General features: G+C 39.7%; 1 pseudogene; it reads right to left on the reverse strand.

Annotated features, from left to right (window-relative positions):
* Positions 1 to 787: 787 nt before the first annotated feature.
* Positions 788 to 1,298, reverse strand: LOC142840932 (glutathione S-transferase A2 pseudogene; annotated as a pseudogene).
* Positions 1,299 to 17,338: the final 16,040 nt, after the last annotated feature.

Genomic DNA, 17,338 nt, shown 5'->3' on the forward strand with positions numbered 1-17,338 from the left:
TGTGTCACCGCACCTGGTTGAAGATAGAAAAATATTTCAAAGATATTTTCTGTTGTTATTTTGTTTGAATGTGTATTTTCCCTCTCTTTTATTGTTACTATGAAAATATTTTAAATTGTTATTTTATGTGTTGAGGTGTTTTGCCTACAGGTATGTATGTGTGTCGCGGGTGTCCAGTGACCACAGAGGAGAACATCAGGTTCTTTGGAGCTGGGGTTACAGATAATCATGAGATGTCATGTAGATGCTGGGCCCTAACCTGGGTCTTCTGTAAGAGCAACAGTGGGTATTGCCTCTGAGCCTGCTCTCCAGATTTGCTCCCATTATTTAAATTTTGTCTTCTCTTTTCTTCATTACTTTTTCCTTTTTGAAAATTTGTTTCACTAACTACCTAATGCCTGTCCCCAACTCCTGCTCCTGAGGAGCAAACTTGCAGTCTTTAAAAAAAAATCCCCAGTTTTCTTTTCGTTTCTTCCACTTGAAAAATAATCTTACTTTAAAAATTTTGGTCTATTATTCTACATTGATGTTAGTTGCTCCTTTTCTTTAGCTAGTGTTTCTTTTATTTAGTTTTTTCCTTTGTTTTTACAAGTTTTGTTTTTATTTGTAGCGATGATTGTTTGCTGACCTCTTCAAATGTGATGCACACAATCCCAGTGCAGTAATTGATCACATGAGATACACATACCATGTGTTCATCCTTATTATCTCACAACAGCCAGGACCCACACTAGCTTCTCATTTTTGCAAAACATCAAAGACTGGTGTCTGTGGCCTCCATCAATTCAACTTTACTTAATCTTGAAAGCCTTCTTTGCCTTTTCAATTATTTTCTCATCATAGGGAGGCTTTCTCTGGGTGCCAGGCTGTAGGAACTTCTTCACAATGGGCAGGCTGCTGATTCTGCTCTTCAGGGCCTTCAGCAGGAGAAAGGAGTCAGAAGGCTGGAGTCAAGCTGTTCAACATAGGGAAGAAGTTCCAGCAGGTGAATGTCCACCCTGGTCAGCCTGTTGCCAACAAAAGCTCTTCAAGACTTTTTCATAGGCAGGCAAGTACCGTGTTTTGGTCCTGTCTTTTGTCAAGGAAATCTTGGCTTCTTTTTCATCTGGTGGACATAGTGCCAGCTGCATGGTCATTTCAGTCAGATCTAAAATACCCTCTGTATACAAGTCAACCGGGGCTCTCTCCTTTGCGTCCGTCCCATAGAGGTTGTATTTGGTGGCAATGTAGTTAAGAATTGCTCTGCTCTGTACCAGTATCATCCCATCAGTCTCCACCATGGGCAGTTGCTAAAACATCAAACACCCATCTTTAATTAACTCTTCCAAATCTTCTGAAGTTTCCAGATACTTCTATTCAAACTCCACCCCTGCAGTAGCCAGGAGTCACTTTATGCACTCCATTCTGCCCCTGGGCATTGAAGTAGTCCAGCCATGGCTGCAACTGTGGTTTCACTAACTGTGAGAGTACAGTCTTCCTCTCTACTCAGCGCCCCAACTCCTCCTCCTGAGGAGCATGTTACTAGGTACATCTCTGGCTCTTTGCTCTCTCCACCTCCAGTCATCCATAAGGACTACATGTTCTCATCATCATAATTTGCCTCACTTCAAGTCTAAAAGAAATAGAGCCATCTGACAATGGAATAAAGCCATTGAAAACACGAGTCAAAATAAATGTTTTAGCCATTGAGTTGTTTTTCTCCAGTGTTTTGTCACAAATGAGACAGGAAGATTTTAAGAGCCAGAGGAGGGTAGGACTGGAGTGAAATAGTGTCTTCATTGTGCTCAGGAACTCACAGCGGCTAAGGTAGTTTGCACAAGACCTGTACAAGATCAAGGCAATCAACTCAGGAACTCACAGCGGCTAAGGTAGTTTGCACAAGACCTGTACAAGATCAAGGCAATCAACTCAGGAACTCACAGCGGCTAAGGTAGTTTGCACAAGACCTGTACAAGATCAAGGCAATCAACTCAGGAACTCACAGCGGCTAAGGTAGTTTGCACAAGACCTGTACAAGATCAAGGCAATCAACTCAGGAACTCACAGCGGCTAAGGTAGTTTGCACAAGACCTGTACAAGATCAAGGCAATCAACTCAGGAACTCACAGCGGCTAAGGTAGTTTGCACAAGACCTGTACAAGATCAAGGCAATCAACTCAGGAACTCACAGCGGCTAAGGTAGTTTGCACAAGACCTGTACAAGATCAAGGCAATCAACTCAGGAACTCACAGCGGCTAAGGTAGTTTGCACAAGACCTGTACAAGATCAAGGCAATCAACTCAGGAACTCACAGCGGCTAAGGTAGTTTGCACAAGACCTGTACAAGATCAAGGCAATCAACTCAGGAACTCACAGCGGCTAAGGTAGTTTGCACAGGACCTGTACAAGATCAAGGCAATCAACTCAGGAACTCACAGCGGCTAAGGTAGTTTGCACAAGACCTGTACAAGATCAAGGCAATCAACTCAGGAACTCACAGCGGCTAAGGTAGTTTGCACAGGACCTGTACAAGATCAAGGCAATCAACTCAGGAACTCACAGCGGCTAAGGTAGTTTGCACAGGACCTGTACAAGATCAAGGCAATCAACTCAGGAACTCACAGCGGCTAAGGTAGTTTGCACAGGACCTGTACAAGATCAAGGCAATCAACTCAGGAACTCACAGCGGCTAAGGTAGTTTGCACAGGACCTGTACAAGATCAAGGCAATCAACTCAGGAACTCACAGCGGCTAAGGTAGTTTGCACAGGACCTGTACAAGATCAAGGCAATCAACTCAGGAACTCACAGCGGCTAAGGTAGTTTGCACAAGACCTGTACAAGATCAAGGCAATCAACATTCTAGCATGGGGAGGGAAGGGAGCCTCCTCTCACAGCTGAAGGGATATTGATAGTTAATGGCCTCTGGGGAAGGGAGAGTCTGTTCTCTTTGAGGGGCCTTACACCTGTGAGTAGGTGCATAAATTGGACTTAATTTTCTTAAGAAGAGTGTGAGAAATCAGGGGCAGATAGGGGAGGAGCTGTGGGGAGGAGAAAGAGGTAAATAAGATCAAAATATATTCTGTGAAATTCTCAAAGGATTAATAAAACATTATATTACACAGTCATTTAACCCCAGCACTCAAGAGGCAAGGGCAGATGGATCTCTGTGAGGTCAAGACTAACCTGATCTATATTTAGAGAGCTTCAGGCCAGCTAGGGCAATATAGTGGGACTCTGTTTCAAACACAAATAACAACTATCTCATTAATACAGTTAGTTACCCACAGGTTAGCATCTGTCAAAGAAAAAAATAACTCAATACTAACTTTCAAAAGGGATTAACCTCTATATAAAACAACAGAACACTGAATTTCAAAACATTGATATTGTATCTTTAGCTGTATGCTGTTGTCAGATACTTTTGTTTATTTGCATAACATTTATTGTAAAGTCTTTAGAATAATAACAAAAATCATATTGCAAAGGAGGGCTTTGATCAAGATAGGAAGTAAGCAATTTATAATACTTCTTGCTGTGCCTAGGTGACATATGCAGCAATCTTGGCTCTGATTTAAGAGCTTGCCTCTGACTATTGGCCAAGTAGACCTGAGTGTCCTAAGGAGGGATCTAAGGGATCTAATCTAGTTACCCTATGTGTGTGTATGTGTGTGTGTGTGTGTGTGTGTGTGTGTGTGTGTGTGCATAAGAACAATGGAAGAAAAAGAGGCCATGAATTTGAGTAAGGGAGTTGGTACATGATAGGGGTTGGAAGAAAGGGGGAAATGATGTAATTACATTATAATCTCAAAAAATATACTTAAATTTAGGAAAATAACACATAGTGCTTTTTTTAATGTATCTGAATGATTAAGAACACAGGCCTGTTGGCCTGTCTCATCCCTGAGGGGTCCCAGCTCAGCTCTGGCTACCCTGGGCTCTCTGCTGTACATATTCAAGACTAGTTTTTATTCCTTGTGAAGATGATATACTATTTTTGTTAAGCGTGTCTGTATTTATGTGTGAGGAGCTGCTGGCTTGCTGTGCGCGTGCACATGGAGAGCTGGTGCCCAGAGACTGACAGCCTGATGCTCCCTCCCTGCCCTTGCCTGGGGAAGCCCATTGGGGGTCCTGGCTTCTGAGGAGCACCTGTCCCTCCCCTCCCCTCCCCCTACACTTGTTCCAGCTCTTTGAAATAGTTTGTGTGAAGGTGAAAGTGCAGTTCAGTAATAAACGGTGTCGACTCCGTGGGGGAAAGAAAAGAACACAGGCCTGTGGGGATAGAGAAATGAGTGGCTCAGCAGTACAAAACTATGTACCATTTTTGTACAGGACCTGAGTTTAGTTTCCAGCAGCCACGTCAGGCAGCTCACAACCACCTATAATTCTGAGTGCAAGGGATCTGACACCCTCTTCCGGCCTCCAAAGGCACTATATTCATATATGTGTGAATGCATGCAGTCACGCACATGTGTGCACATGTATACACACACATTCAAATAAAATCATTAAAAATGTGGCTAGGACTTACTCAAAAGCTGGACCTTCTGTTTGCTGAATGTATAATTTTAGGCTAATCAAATTTAACAACATCTTTAAGTTGCAGCAAAAGTATCTTTTATAAGATTGAATTTCAAAGTGATAATCTATGTGAAAAGTGAACTTACTTTACCTGAAACAAATTTGTATCAATATTTAGTTCAGTATTATAATTTTTCATGGTACAAATTTGTCAGTGTGGTGGTTTTTTTTAACTCTTTATTTATTAAAGATTTCTGTCTCTTCCCCGCCACCGCCTCCCATTTCCCTCCCTCAACCAACTCCCCCTCCCTCCTCAGCCTAAAGAGCAATCAGGGTTCCCTGCCCTGTGGGAAGTCCAAGGACCACCCACCTCCATCCAGGTCTAGTAAGGTGAGCATCCAAACTGCCTAGGCTTTCACAAAGCCAGTACGTGCAGTAGGATCAAAAACCCATTGCCATTGTTCTTGAGTTCTCAGTAGTCCTCATTGTCCGCTATGTTCAGCGAGTCCGGTTTTATCCCAGGCTTTTTCAGACCCAGTCCAGCTGGCCTTGGTGAGTTTGGGATAGAACATCTCCATTGTCTCAGTGTGTGGGTGCACCCATCCCGGTCCTGAGTTCCTTGCCTGTGCTCTCTCTCCTTCTGCTCCTGATTTGGACCTTGAGATTTCTGTCCGGTGCTCCATTGTGGGTCTCTGTCTCTGTCTCCTTTCCTAGCCTGATGAAGGTTAATATTTAATCTAGCACTTGGGATGCAGAGACAGGTAGATTTCTATACATTCAAGGCCCACCTGATCTACACGGTAAGTTTTAGGACTACACACTGAAGATTTTGTCTCAAAACAAAACAAACAATTCAAAGCACAATCTTAAAGCGATTATGCTAGCAAAGGTTAGTTTGGAGGACCGTGCTAAAATGGTTAAGAGTGAATAAATTTATCATAATAGTTGGGTGAGCAATATTCCAGTTTCCCAGACGCTTGCCTGATTTTGAGTACTAAGAGCCATATATCCCAGGAGTCTGTCTAGATAGAATGGGATGTAGATGGCAATCATACCTCTAATGCACGTTTCTAGCTGGAATTGTTGTTTACTAATATTATTTCCATGTCTATAATTTTTATTTGTGATTTCTTCTTTTCCTTTATTGAAAAAATTCATACAACATATTCTGACCCCAGTTTTCCCTCCTCTAACTATTTCCAGTTCCACCTCAACTCCCTATGCATCCAACTCCATGCCCTTTCTTTCTTGATGTCTATAATTTTTAATGGAGCAACTTCTGAATCAATTTTCAAAACACATAAAACTCTCAGTGTGTTTACTTCAAGAATGTAAATATTTATCTTGTTGGAATGAGATAATGAAGTGTCTGAGGCTGAATATTTTTTTTTACCAACCTCATTTAATTCTGAGTATCTTGTATAAGTCACACAAGAAAAGGATTTTGCCTATAGCTTAGTCTAGGTTGAATGTCTCTAAGAATACAAGATGAAGAATGATCTATAAAGATTTTCATAAGGTCATATCACATGCCACAGAACTCAGGCTTATAAACTGATCAGCTGAACTCTCAAGTTGGTTTCTCAACACTGGTGTGTCTCATAGTCTGTGATATAATTATCTGCCCCTTTTTGTTTTGATATTATTTTTAGGATACAGGACCATGTGTATACTGAGTTGGTACCTTTAGGTCTTTTTCCTACCACTGTCTATGTAGTTAATAAATCATAAATCTAAAAGTAGTTAATGCAATATGTTGGTCAAATAAGTCAGACTTTGCTTTGGCTCTTGTCTTATGTCTGCTTGAGAAGATATCTTTAAGAAGCCTTCTGTTTTCTTTATCATTTTTATGACAGTACTAAAGGATTAGGGGCAGCTGGTTCTTTATCACATTACATTCTAGCACAAATCTGCAGATGGCTCTTTTATGTTCTGGCCCTGGACTGCTAGGAATGCATGTTTATGTTTTAGTAAAATGTAACACATTTGAAACCTTTTAGTGCCTCCAGAACAACTGATCTCCTTGTGAGAAAGTTGGGTAACAGAGAAACCCATTCATCTCACAAGGACTCTGTGAGACAATATTCAGTGACTGAAAAATATTTCATAGTAAAATTATAATAAAAACATTTGTATAATTTATAAACTAGAAGTAATTCTATGCCTAATTCCTTGATAGAAATTTGTTTTTATGCATCCAATATAACAAGAACATTATAGCAGTATTATTTTAGAATAGCAGAAAGAAACGTTCACTAACAGAATGCACATAAAGTATGTAGTGTCTCCATATAATATGAATTTTAATTCTTATTTTGCTGATTTCAGTATTCAAATCCCTATGAGTATTTAAAATGAAGAACATGTATGTGAGGGAAGATTACCCTAGCTTGAAATTTCTGTAATTTTAAAAATACTTCATATTTTGGAAGGAGTTCAGATTTACAGGAAATTTGCAAAGATAGTACAGATAATTCCTGTACACCCTTCATTAAATTGTGACTAACGTCACTACTTTGTATCAGCAGGACACATTTATGAAAACTAAGAAACCAACATGTGTATATATTCTATGGTGTTATGAAAGAAAATTATTCCCAAAGGAAGTAACACTAATAGGAGGTGGGCCTTGTTGAAGTAGGTGTGGTCTTGTTGGAGGAAGTGTGTCGTTGTGGGAGTGGGCTTTGAGATCTCATATATGCTCAAGCCACATCCAGTGAGACAGACCAGTTCCTGCTGCTTGTGAGTCAAGATGTAAGAACTCTCAGCTCCTTCCCCAGCACTGTCTGCTTTGTCTCCCACCATAATAATGAACTGTAAGTAAGCCACCACAGTTAAATGTTTTCCTTTATAGGAGCTGCCATGGTCCTGGTGTCTCTTCACAGGAATGGAAACCCTAAGACATAGCCCTAATTAAATTCTAGCCTTTTGTTTTTACCTACTAGTGTATTTTTCATGTTTTAGAATCCAAACGGGGTAGGTTGATCCCGAATTCAGGAAGCCATATTGTATTTGTTAGATGTGTCTCCCAGTTTCCTTATGTCTGTAACTGTCTTTCATTGTTGCTCATGATACTGACAATTAGGAAGAGTACTAGACTTATAACTAGAGTTATGAGGAGTTTGTTGACTGTCCTTCAATTTGGGTTTATTTGGTTTCTTTCTTGGTTAATTAAACTATGGCTAAGAGGCACATCATATTGGAAGTGAATAGAAGCTGCACGATATTAGTGGTGTTAGCCTTGTTCACTAGCTTGTGGTACCATTTGTTTAGTTTATGCAATGGAAAGTTATTATTTTCCTCTTTTGGTGCATTCTTTTTTAGAATGATCTCACTACACGCAACCCAAATTGAAAATGTGGAGGTGGGATTAGCACCATCTCTTGTAAGAGGAAATCTGCATATTTTACTCGAAATTCTTCGCCAAGAAGGGCTTCTACATTTAGGCATTCAATTATTCCTATTGGTAAGGACATGTGGCTGTTTAAAACTTTGTGTTTTATATTGTTTTATAATCTAATACTGTATCATTTACTTTCTCACCAAGCAATCTTGTAGATAGACTGTAGTGTTATTTTGACATAACCCTTTCTGCACTTATAGTTTGGGTGGTAGAGGAAAGTATTTTAAATGGTTTTATTGAGATTTAAGTCACATTTTATTTGATTCACAATTTGAAGCATATAAATGAGCCCGTGGTTTACAGTGTGTTCACCAAGTTGTGCAAATATCAGTACTATCAATTTTAGAACATTTCCATCACCCAAGAAATACACTTTGTAACCAATAGTAGCCATTTCCAATTTTTCTCCCTCTTCTTATCTATTTTTCCCACCTTAACCCTGACAAAAATAATCACTTATTTACATTTTGTCTGTTCAGATGCATTGTTTATATATATTTCCCTGATCTGAAATTTTCAATTTTTTCTATAACTGTAATGCATATTCTTTGATCAACATATCTTTCCCAATCATATAACTCTTTAAAAACCATCATTCTGTACCATCTTAATAGAACTGCTAATTTAGTTTCCATATGAGTCACATTATGTAGTAGTTACCTTTTTGTACTTGGCTAATTTCATCTAATATAACATCTTCCATGTTCACCTATGGAAATGACAGAATTTTGTTTTATTTCATGTTAATATATGTATGTATTTATACAAGTGTACACACATATACATATTCCCTTATCTATTCATCTATTGTTAAATACCTAAATTAATTCTCTGCCTTGGCTATTGTGAATTGCACTGTAAAGCACATGGGAGCATGGGTATCTCTTCAACATGCTGACTTCGTTTTCTTTGGAAATACAAACAATAGTAGAAGTAATAGGTTATACAGTAGTTCTAGTTTTAATTATGTAAGGAACCTCCATATTTGTTGCTCATGATACTATGCAGAGTTACAATCCCATTAACAGACTATGAGAGTTCTTTTACTCCACTTCATTGCTAGAATTTTTTAAAAGTGCCATTGAAATAAGTATGGGATGAAAACTTATTCTGGTTTAATTTCCCTGACGATGAGGGATATTCAACATTTTATTACATACCTGTTTGCCATTTGTGTGTTCTCATTTCAGAAATGTCTATTCAGATCTATTGGCCAATTTAATATAGTTGTTTGGTTTCTTGCTTTTGAGTTGTTTGAGTTCATTATATATTGTTGAAATTAACCCCCAATCAGATGTATAGTTGGGAAATTCTGTCTTCCATTTCTAAGGTTGTGTCTTCACTCTGTTAATTGCTTCCTTTGCTGAACAGAACTTTTTCTGTTTCAAGTATTTACACCTGTCTATTCGTCTTTTTGTATATTCTTTAGAGGAAATTTCCCCCCTCCAAAGTCATTATTTAGACAAACAGCACAGACCATTCTATCATCTTTTCTTCTAGTAATTTCAGCCTTTAACCCATTTTGAGTTGTTTTCTCTATATGATAGTAAATGTGTCTAATTCACTATTCTCTGTGTAGATGTCCAGCTTTCCAAAGCACTCAGGCTGTTACTTGGTTACCTTTAGGTATGACTAGTTATACATCTTGTTAATGTCATTTCCTTGGTGCATTTTTGTTCTCTTATTGTTTTATTCTTCTTTTTAAAAGGTTTATAAAGCAAAACAGCTCAGCCAGTAAAAGTGCTTGCTGCTAACCCTGATCACCTGAGTTTGAGCCTACATTGTGGAAGGAAAGAACCAAGAACCAACTGCCACAAGTTGTTCTCCAATATCTATATACACACAAGCTGTGGTACACACACACACACACACACACACACACACACACACACGCACGCACACACACAAATTAAAAAATTCTTACATTAGTTATCAAAGTAACAGTTTCCTATGACATTTTTATACATATGTAGGCTTGTTAATTCCCCTGCTAGTTTCCCACCATTTTGCTGGCCCCTTCCATTCCCACATGTATCCATCTGGCCCCAATCATCCTCCCTGCACTTTCGTATTTTATGTGCTCTATGATCCGTCCCATCACATCCTCTTACAGTTTCTTTTTCCAGCCACATGATACCCTTCCTAGATTCCTAGTCTTTTCTTATATTTTCCCACCTAGAAACACATATTTAATAACTGGAAACTAGGACCCACATGTGAGAGACAATATGGAGTAGCTTTACTTGTCGTTCTGAGCCTGAGTTGCCTCACATAATGAAATGTTTTTCAGTTCCACTGATTTTTTTGAAAATTTCAGTTTTTATAGATAAATAAAATTCTATTATGTATATGTACCACATTTTCATTGTTCACTCATCTGTGCGAGACCAGCTTTGACAAGTATACCACTTACCAGGGTAGGAACATGGGAATTAGAAAATAAATAAAGAGAACAAAGATGTGAGTGAAAATAATAAAACAGAAGCATAGATAGTACCGGGAGGGAGTTCCAGCGAACACTGAATTCCACCCACATTTATTTTTCCATACATTTCTATACTCTGATACAAAAGGGGAAGAAGACAAAAGACTGCTTTGACATGATAGAAAGGACAACCAGAACAGTTACTTGCTTCAATACACAAGACATCAAGTCATTAATTCATGAGAAAAGCATCCTGTTGTTTAGGCAGTGAACCCACCCTAGACTACACATCCTGAAGGCAGCTGCTCCCTAGATCAAACCACCTATTCCAAAAGAAAGAGCAGAAGTATGCTTGAATTCTCTGACCTTTGGTCAGGGTAGAAAGGATACACCTCTATGGGCCATCTTAATGTCCAAAATACCAAGTAACCACACCTAGGTCATGGTATGTAGCCACACTTATTGTTAACAACTTTGAGCAAGCTGAAACTGTGTCACCTTCAGACAAGGTGAAAAAGGCTCACATTTTTGGGCCTCCATACTCATCTGTTTATGGACACCTAAATTTAATTCTATTTCCTTGTAACTAGGAAAAAAGTAGCAACAACTATGGGTGTGCAAGTATCTCTGTGCTAAGACAGAGTTCTTTGGGTCGAGAAACTGTTAACTGAATGAACAGCAGCCTAGAGAATGGTAGAAAAATTATGCCACTTTCCCCTCAGGCAAGGGGTTAATATCTAGACTACATAAAGAACTTTAAAAATTAAACATATACACACAAACAACCGCCAGGTAATAAAAAGGGGCCAATGTGTTGAACAGTTATCAAAAGAAGAAATACAAATAGCTAGTAGATATTTTTAAGTGTTCAACATCTTTAGCCATTAAAAAATGAAAATTAAAACTACTTTGAGATTTCATCTCACCCTGGTCAGAATGACTATAGTCAAGAAATTGACAACAAATGCTGAAGGGTGTGAGAAAAGGGGAATCCTTATACGTTGTTACTGGGAGTATAAGCTGTTATAGTCACTACAAAAACCAGGGTGAAAACACCTTCAAACGTAAAACTATTGCCTTCCCAATCAATACTTCCTCCCACACCATATCTAACTTGTCCACCAAGCCAGATCCTGCACTTCCTTCTCCAAGGTCTAAACTGATTCTGCCTGACCTATCCATGTACCCTCCAACCCGCCAGATCTAGCCCAGGTCTCATATTTAGTGCCCTGGCCTCATTAGGTCACCCCTGCCTTCACCGTAGCCAATATTTAGGCTTTGGCCAGGACTCACCCTATTTATTCCCCCAACTCACAGGCCCCTATCATGCACATACAACTTATCAACCCACATCTATTACCACCAGCCCAGTCCCCTCTGTATACCTGACTTCATTCTACTTGAGCCATTTCCAACCTAGAGGCCCAACATACCTACAAATTCTCTCTTCTGCAATAACCTTCTCTGTGCATATCAGATATAGAACTAACAACAAAAGTCCACATGCCCAGATCTCCTCACAAAAATACAAGCAATATGAAATGCCAAGCCAGTTTCACCTTTCTAAAACCTACCAATCCCTTAGAGAGTTTTTGGTCACTGGGAACTATCTAGACTAATATCAGGACAACAGAATGTAAAAGAACAATCATAAACTTCATCAAATAATTTGGGAGTTTAAAGAAGAGGTAAGGAAACATCACAATAAAATCAAGGAGAAACTGAGCTCCCAAGGTCCCAATGAGGAGCAGAAGGAGGGAGAACATGAACAAAGAAGTCGGGACCACGAGGGGTGCACCCACCCACTGAGACAGTGGAGCTGATCTATTGGGAGCTCACCAAGGCCAGCTGGACTGTGACTGAAAAAGCACGAGTTAAAACTGGACTCTCTGAACATGGCGAACAATGAGGGCTGATGAAAAGCCAAGGACAATGGCACGGGGTTTTGATCCTACGCAATGTGCTGGCTTTGTGGGAACCTAGCCAATTTGGATGTTCACCTTCCTAGATATGGACGGAGGGGGGAGGACCTAGGACTTACCACAGGGCAGGGAACCCTGACTGCTCTTTGGACTGGAGAGGGAGGGGGAGAGGAGTGGGAGGAGGGGGAGAAGGGTGGGAGGAGGGGGAGGGAAATGGGAGGTTGGGAGGAGGTGGAAACTTGTTTTTTTTTCTTCCTTTTCTCAATAAAAAAAAAAATCAAGGAGAAAGAGCCGAAGGAGAACAAACATAAGGCTGACGGACACGATGAAGACAATCCAGGACTTGAGAAAAGAATTCAATAAAAAGATACAAACATTGACGAGGACTCAAGCTGAAATTGAAAAACCCAATAATATAACTAGAAAATGCAAAGAAAGCCTTGAAAGTAGAATGCATCAAGCAGAAGATAGACTATCAGGACTCAAGTACAAGATCTAGACCAAGTAAACAAGCAATATGAAAAGTTTTTGAAAACACAGGAAAGGAACATATAGGAAATGTAGGAAACCATAAAAAGAACAAACCATCAAATTAAAGGCATACACGAGGCAGGAGAATCACAAGTCAATGGAATAGAACAAATCTTCAACAAGATCTTAGAAAAAAACTTTCTAATTTTGGATAAACATATTCTTACAGATACAAGAGGCACATAAAGCACAAAATAGCCAAGACTAAAAAAAATTTCCCATGGCATATCATAGGTAAAACAGTAAGTATACAAAACAAAGAAACTGTATTGAAGGCTGCAAGAGAAAAATCACAAGTTACATATAAAAGAAACCCATCAGACTAACTGTTGCCTTCTGAATGGAAACTTTGAAAGCTTCAAGAGCATGGAACAATAGATTACAAGTCCTAAAAGATTATGACAGCTGGCCTAGACTGATATACCTAACAAAATAATCTACTATAATTGGAGAAAAGAAAATTTTCTGTGAAATAAACAGCCTAAGAAATATATATCCAACAAACAAAACCTAAAAAAATACAGCAAGCAATATTTTGTGTTAAAGAGAGGAAATGAGCATAACCAAGAGAAAGATAGTCAAAGCCATAACTACTAAAACACAAAGTACCACTGAAAATACAACACTACCAAAAATCAACATGATAACCAAAATTAACACAAACATATAAATAATAACTTTAAACATCAACAGCAAAAGCAATCTACAGATTCAATGCAATCCCTGTCAAAATTACAACACAATTCTTCACAGACCTTGAAAGAACAATTCTCAGCTTCATATGGAGAAACAAACAAACAAACAAAAATAAAAAACAGGATAGCTAAACAATCATGAATAATAAAATAATTTCCAGATTTATCACTATCCCTAATTGGAAGTTGTACTATAGAGCTCTAGTAATAAAAACAGCATAATATTGGTATTAAAAAACAGACATGCTGATCAATGGAATCGAATTGAAGACCCAGGCATAAATCCAAATATATATGGGCATCAGATTTTTGATAAACAATACAGAAATATACACTGGAAAAACACAACAGTCAAACTGGATGTCTGAATGTAGAAGAATGCAAATAAGTCCATATTTATCACCCTGCATATAACTCAAGTCCAACTGGGTCAGAGACCTCTACATAAGAACAGATACACTGAACCTGATAGAAGAGAAAGTGGGGAATAGCCTTGTACTCTTTGACACAGTAGAAGACTTTCTGAACAGAACACTGTTAGCACAGGCACTAAGATCAACAAATAATAAATTGGACCTCATGAAACTGAAAAGCTTCTGCATGGCAAAGGTAAATGTCATGTGTGTAGGGTAAAAAGAGACAGCCAAAAAAAACCTACCCTGGCTCTGAAACCAGAAGCAGTGAAAGAAATCCACCCTGGTCTTGAAACCAGAACCAGTGAAAAAAACCTACTCTGAGTTGGTGAAAGAAACACACTTTAGCCCTGAAACCAGAACCAAAGAAACACTTTGGCTATGGAACCAGAGTCAGTGAAAGTAAGATACCCTGACCCTAAAAGTAGAGCCAAAAGGCTAAAAAGGGGCAGTGAAGGAAACAGTTTGGCCCTAAAACCAGAGCCAAATCTGCCCCTGACCAACTGAGCATGAAATCACCCAATCCCTGAACATGAAATCTAGCCAGTCTGAGCTTGTCCTATATCAAGGTGATTGAAATTCTACCAATTCTCACCCTGAAAACCTCCACTCTGGAAAAGCTCTGCCTCTTAAGAAGCTCTATAAAAGCCCTGTGCCTGTTCTGCTTGCTGCTGCCTCTTTCCACTCTGGCAGAGGCAGGCCCCCCCTCTTGGATTCTTCCCTCCTAAATCCCTTGAATGAGGTTTGGGTGAAGACCTTCTTTCGCTGGAATGGAGTGGAGCAGAGAAGTAACAACTTTTCCCTGGAGCAGGCGTGGAGCAGAGCACAGCAGAGCAGGATGTAAAAGTTTTCCAGAGGAAACCTCTGGGGGAACTGAGCAGAATTTTAACAACTTTACTGGGGAAACTCTCCGCTGCAGGGTCAGCCATTGTTACATTGAGGAAACCTTTTCCTGGAGCAGAACTGTAAATTGCTGAGCTTCCAGCGACTTTGTGGTATTTTTTGGCTCATGATTACCAGGATCCCTTTCCATCCGAGCTGTAATGCTTACAATTTGAACAAAACAGCAGCCTATAGAATGGGAAAAGACTTTTAGCAACTCCACTTCCAATAGAGGACTAATATCCAAAAAACATAAAGAACTCAAGAAACTACATATAAAAAATACAAACAATCCAATTTAAAAATGGGGAACAGAGAACCAAAGTAAAAAGTACTGTATAGACCTAAGCAGAGAATTTTAATAGAGGAATCTCAAATGGGTGAGAAGCACTTAAAGAAATGTTCAACATCCTCAGCCATCAGGGAAATGCAAATCAAAAAGACTCTGAGATTTCATTTGTCAGACTGTCTAAGATAACCACAACGCATAACTTATGCTGGCTAGGATGTGGAGTAAGGGAAACACTCTTCCATTGCTGGTGGGAGTAAAAACTTATATAGCTACTATGGAAATTAATATAGTGGTTCCTCAGAAAGTTGAAAATTGATCTACCTCAAGATACAGCTATACCATTCCTGGGTATATACTCCAAAGAGACTCCATCTTACCACAAGGACACTTACTCAACCATGTTCATTCTAGCTTTATTCATAATATCCAGAAACTGGAAACAACTTAAGATATCCTTCAACTGAAGAATAAATTTAAAAAATGTGGTACATTTACATAATGAAGTATTACTTAGCTGTTAAAAATGACACCATGAATCTGGGTGGTGGTGATGCATGCCTTTAATCCCAGCACTTGGGAGGCAGAGGCAGGCAGATCTCTGTGAGTTCAAGACCAGCCTGGGCTACAAAGTGAGTACCAGGACAAGGCTCCAAAGTTATACAGAGAAATCCTGTCTTGAACCCACCCCCAAAAAATGACATCATAAATTTTTTAAAAATATTTATTTATTTATTTATTATGTATACAATATTCTGTTTGTGTGTCTGCCTGCAGGCCAGAAGAGGGCACCAGACCCCATTACAGATGGTTGTGAGCCACCATGTGGTTGCTGGGAATTGAACTCAGGACCTTTGGAAGAGCAGGCAATGCTCTTAACCTCTGAGCCATCTCTCTAGCCCCAGACATCATAAAATTTGCAGGCAAATTAAAAACAATCGTCTGTAATGAGGTAACCCAGACCCAGAGAGACAAATTTGGTACGTACTCACTTATAAGTGGATATTAGCTGTAAATAAATGATAACCAAGCTACAATCCATAGATTCAGAAAGGTTAGGTAACAAGGAGGGGTCTAGGGGTGATTCAAGGATCTCTCTGGGAGGGAGAAATAGATTTTGTGAGCAAACTGAGGGCAGATGGGGACAGGAACAACAGGTAGGGGGGTTGGCATGGAAGCAGAGAGTGCAGGGAGAGCCAGCTGCAATTGAGGAGGCATTTAGTGGGTGTGGAAATCCCGTGCAGTGGAAACTTCCTGAAATTTATGAAGATGATCCTAAAAAGGACTCCTAGTAATGGGGGATACAGAGTTGCAACTGGCCATCTCCTGCTGCCAGGCGAGGCTTCCAGTGGCAGAACTAGGTTGCAGTCAATTGAGTTGTTGGCCAAAGGGGTCCCCTGGAAATTCCCAAACAACCCAGGCTGTCGCTAAAACAAGGGATTGCTCTCTGCAAATAAACAGCGGGGCCTCATTGCTGAGGACAACACACACACAGCTCATTGAACTTGGAGATGATGAGCTGGTCCATAATATATGAAGCCCTCACCACTTGGTTCTAGTTACTCCTAGGTGTAGAAAGGTATTCTTCAGGCTACCAAAATAGAAACATCAACACCAACCCAGATACAAAATCTTCCGCCTATGATCTGTCCTGCCTGGAAAATATGCTAGGGCAATGGTAGCAAAGAACATGTGGTAGTAGCCACCCAATGTCTAATTTGATCTAAGGTCTACTCCATGAGAAGGAACCCACATCCAACACTGCTTGGGTTCCAAGAACCAGAGACTAGATAATCCAGAGACTTATGGTAAAATCAAACACTACTGATCAAAAATAATTAATGAAATGATCCCTAATGATAATCTACTATACTCAGAGATAAGTGCCTTATCCAGTCATCAGCAGAGAGGCTTCCTCTGGCAGCCGATGGGAACAGATGCAGAGACCCACAGCCAGACATTATGCAGAGAGTTTAAGTTGAATGTTTTCACTGTATCCCTCCCCCCAGAGCTCAGGGAATCCCATGGAAGAGAAGGCTAAAGATTATAAGAGCCACAGGGAATGGAAGACACCAGCAAAATAAGGTTCACTGAATCAACTAAGCAAGGTACATATGAGCTCATAGAGACTAGAGCAGCAAGCCTAATGCCTGCACGGGTCTGCACCAGGTCCTCTGGCTATAGCTATTAGTTTAGGAATTTTTATGGACTCACTCCCGAGTGTGTGAAGGAATCTGATCCTTGTAACTGCAACTGGAGTCTTTTCCTTTTGTTGGCT

This window comes from Microtus pennsylvanicus, chromosome X (assembly GCF_037038515.1).
Source record: "Microtus pennsylvanicus isolate mMicPen1 chromosome X, mMicPen1.hap1, whole genome shotgun sequence".
In the NCBI taxonomy this organism is placed as follows: Eukaryota; Metazoa; Chordata; class Mammalia; order Rodentia; family Cricetidae; genus Microtus; species Microtus pennsylvanicus.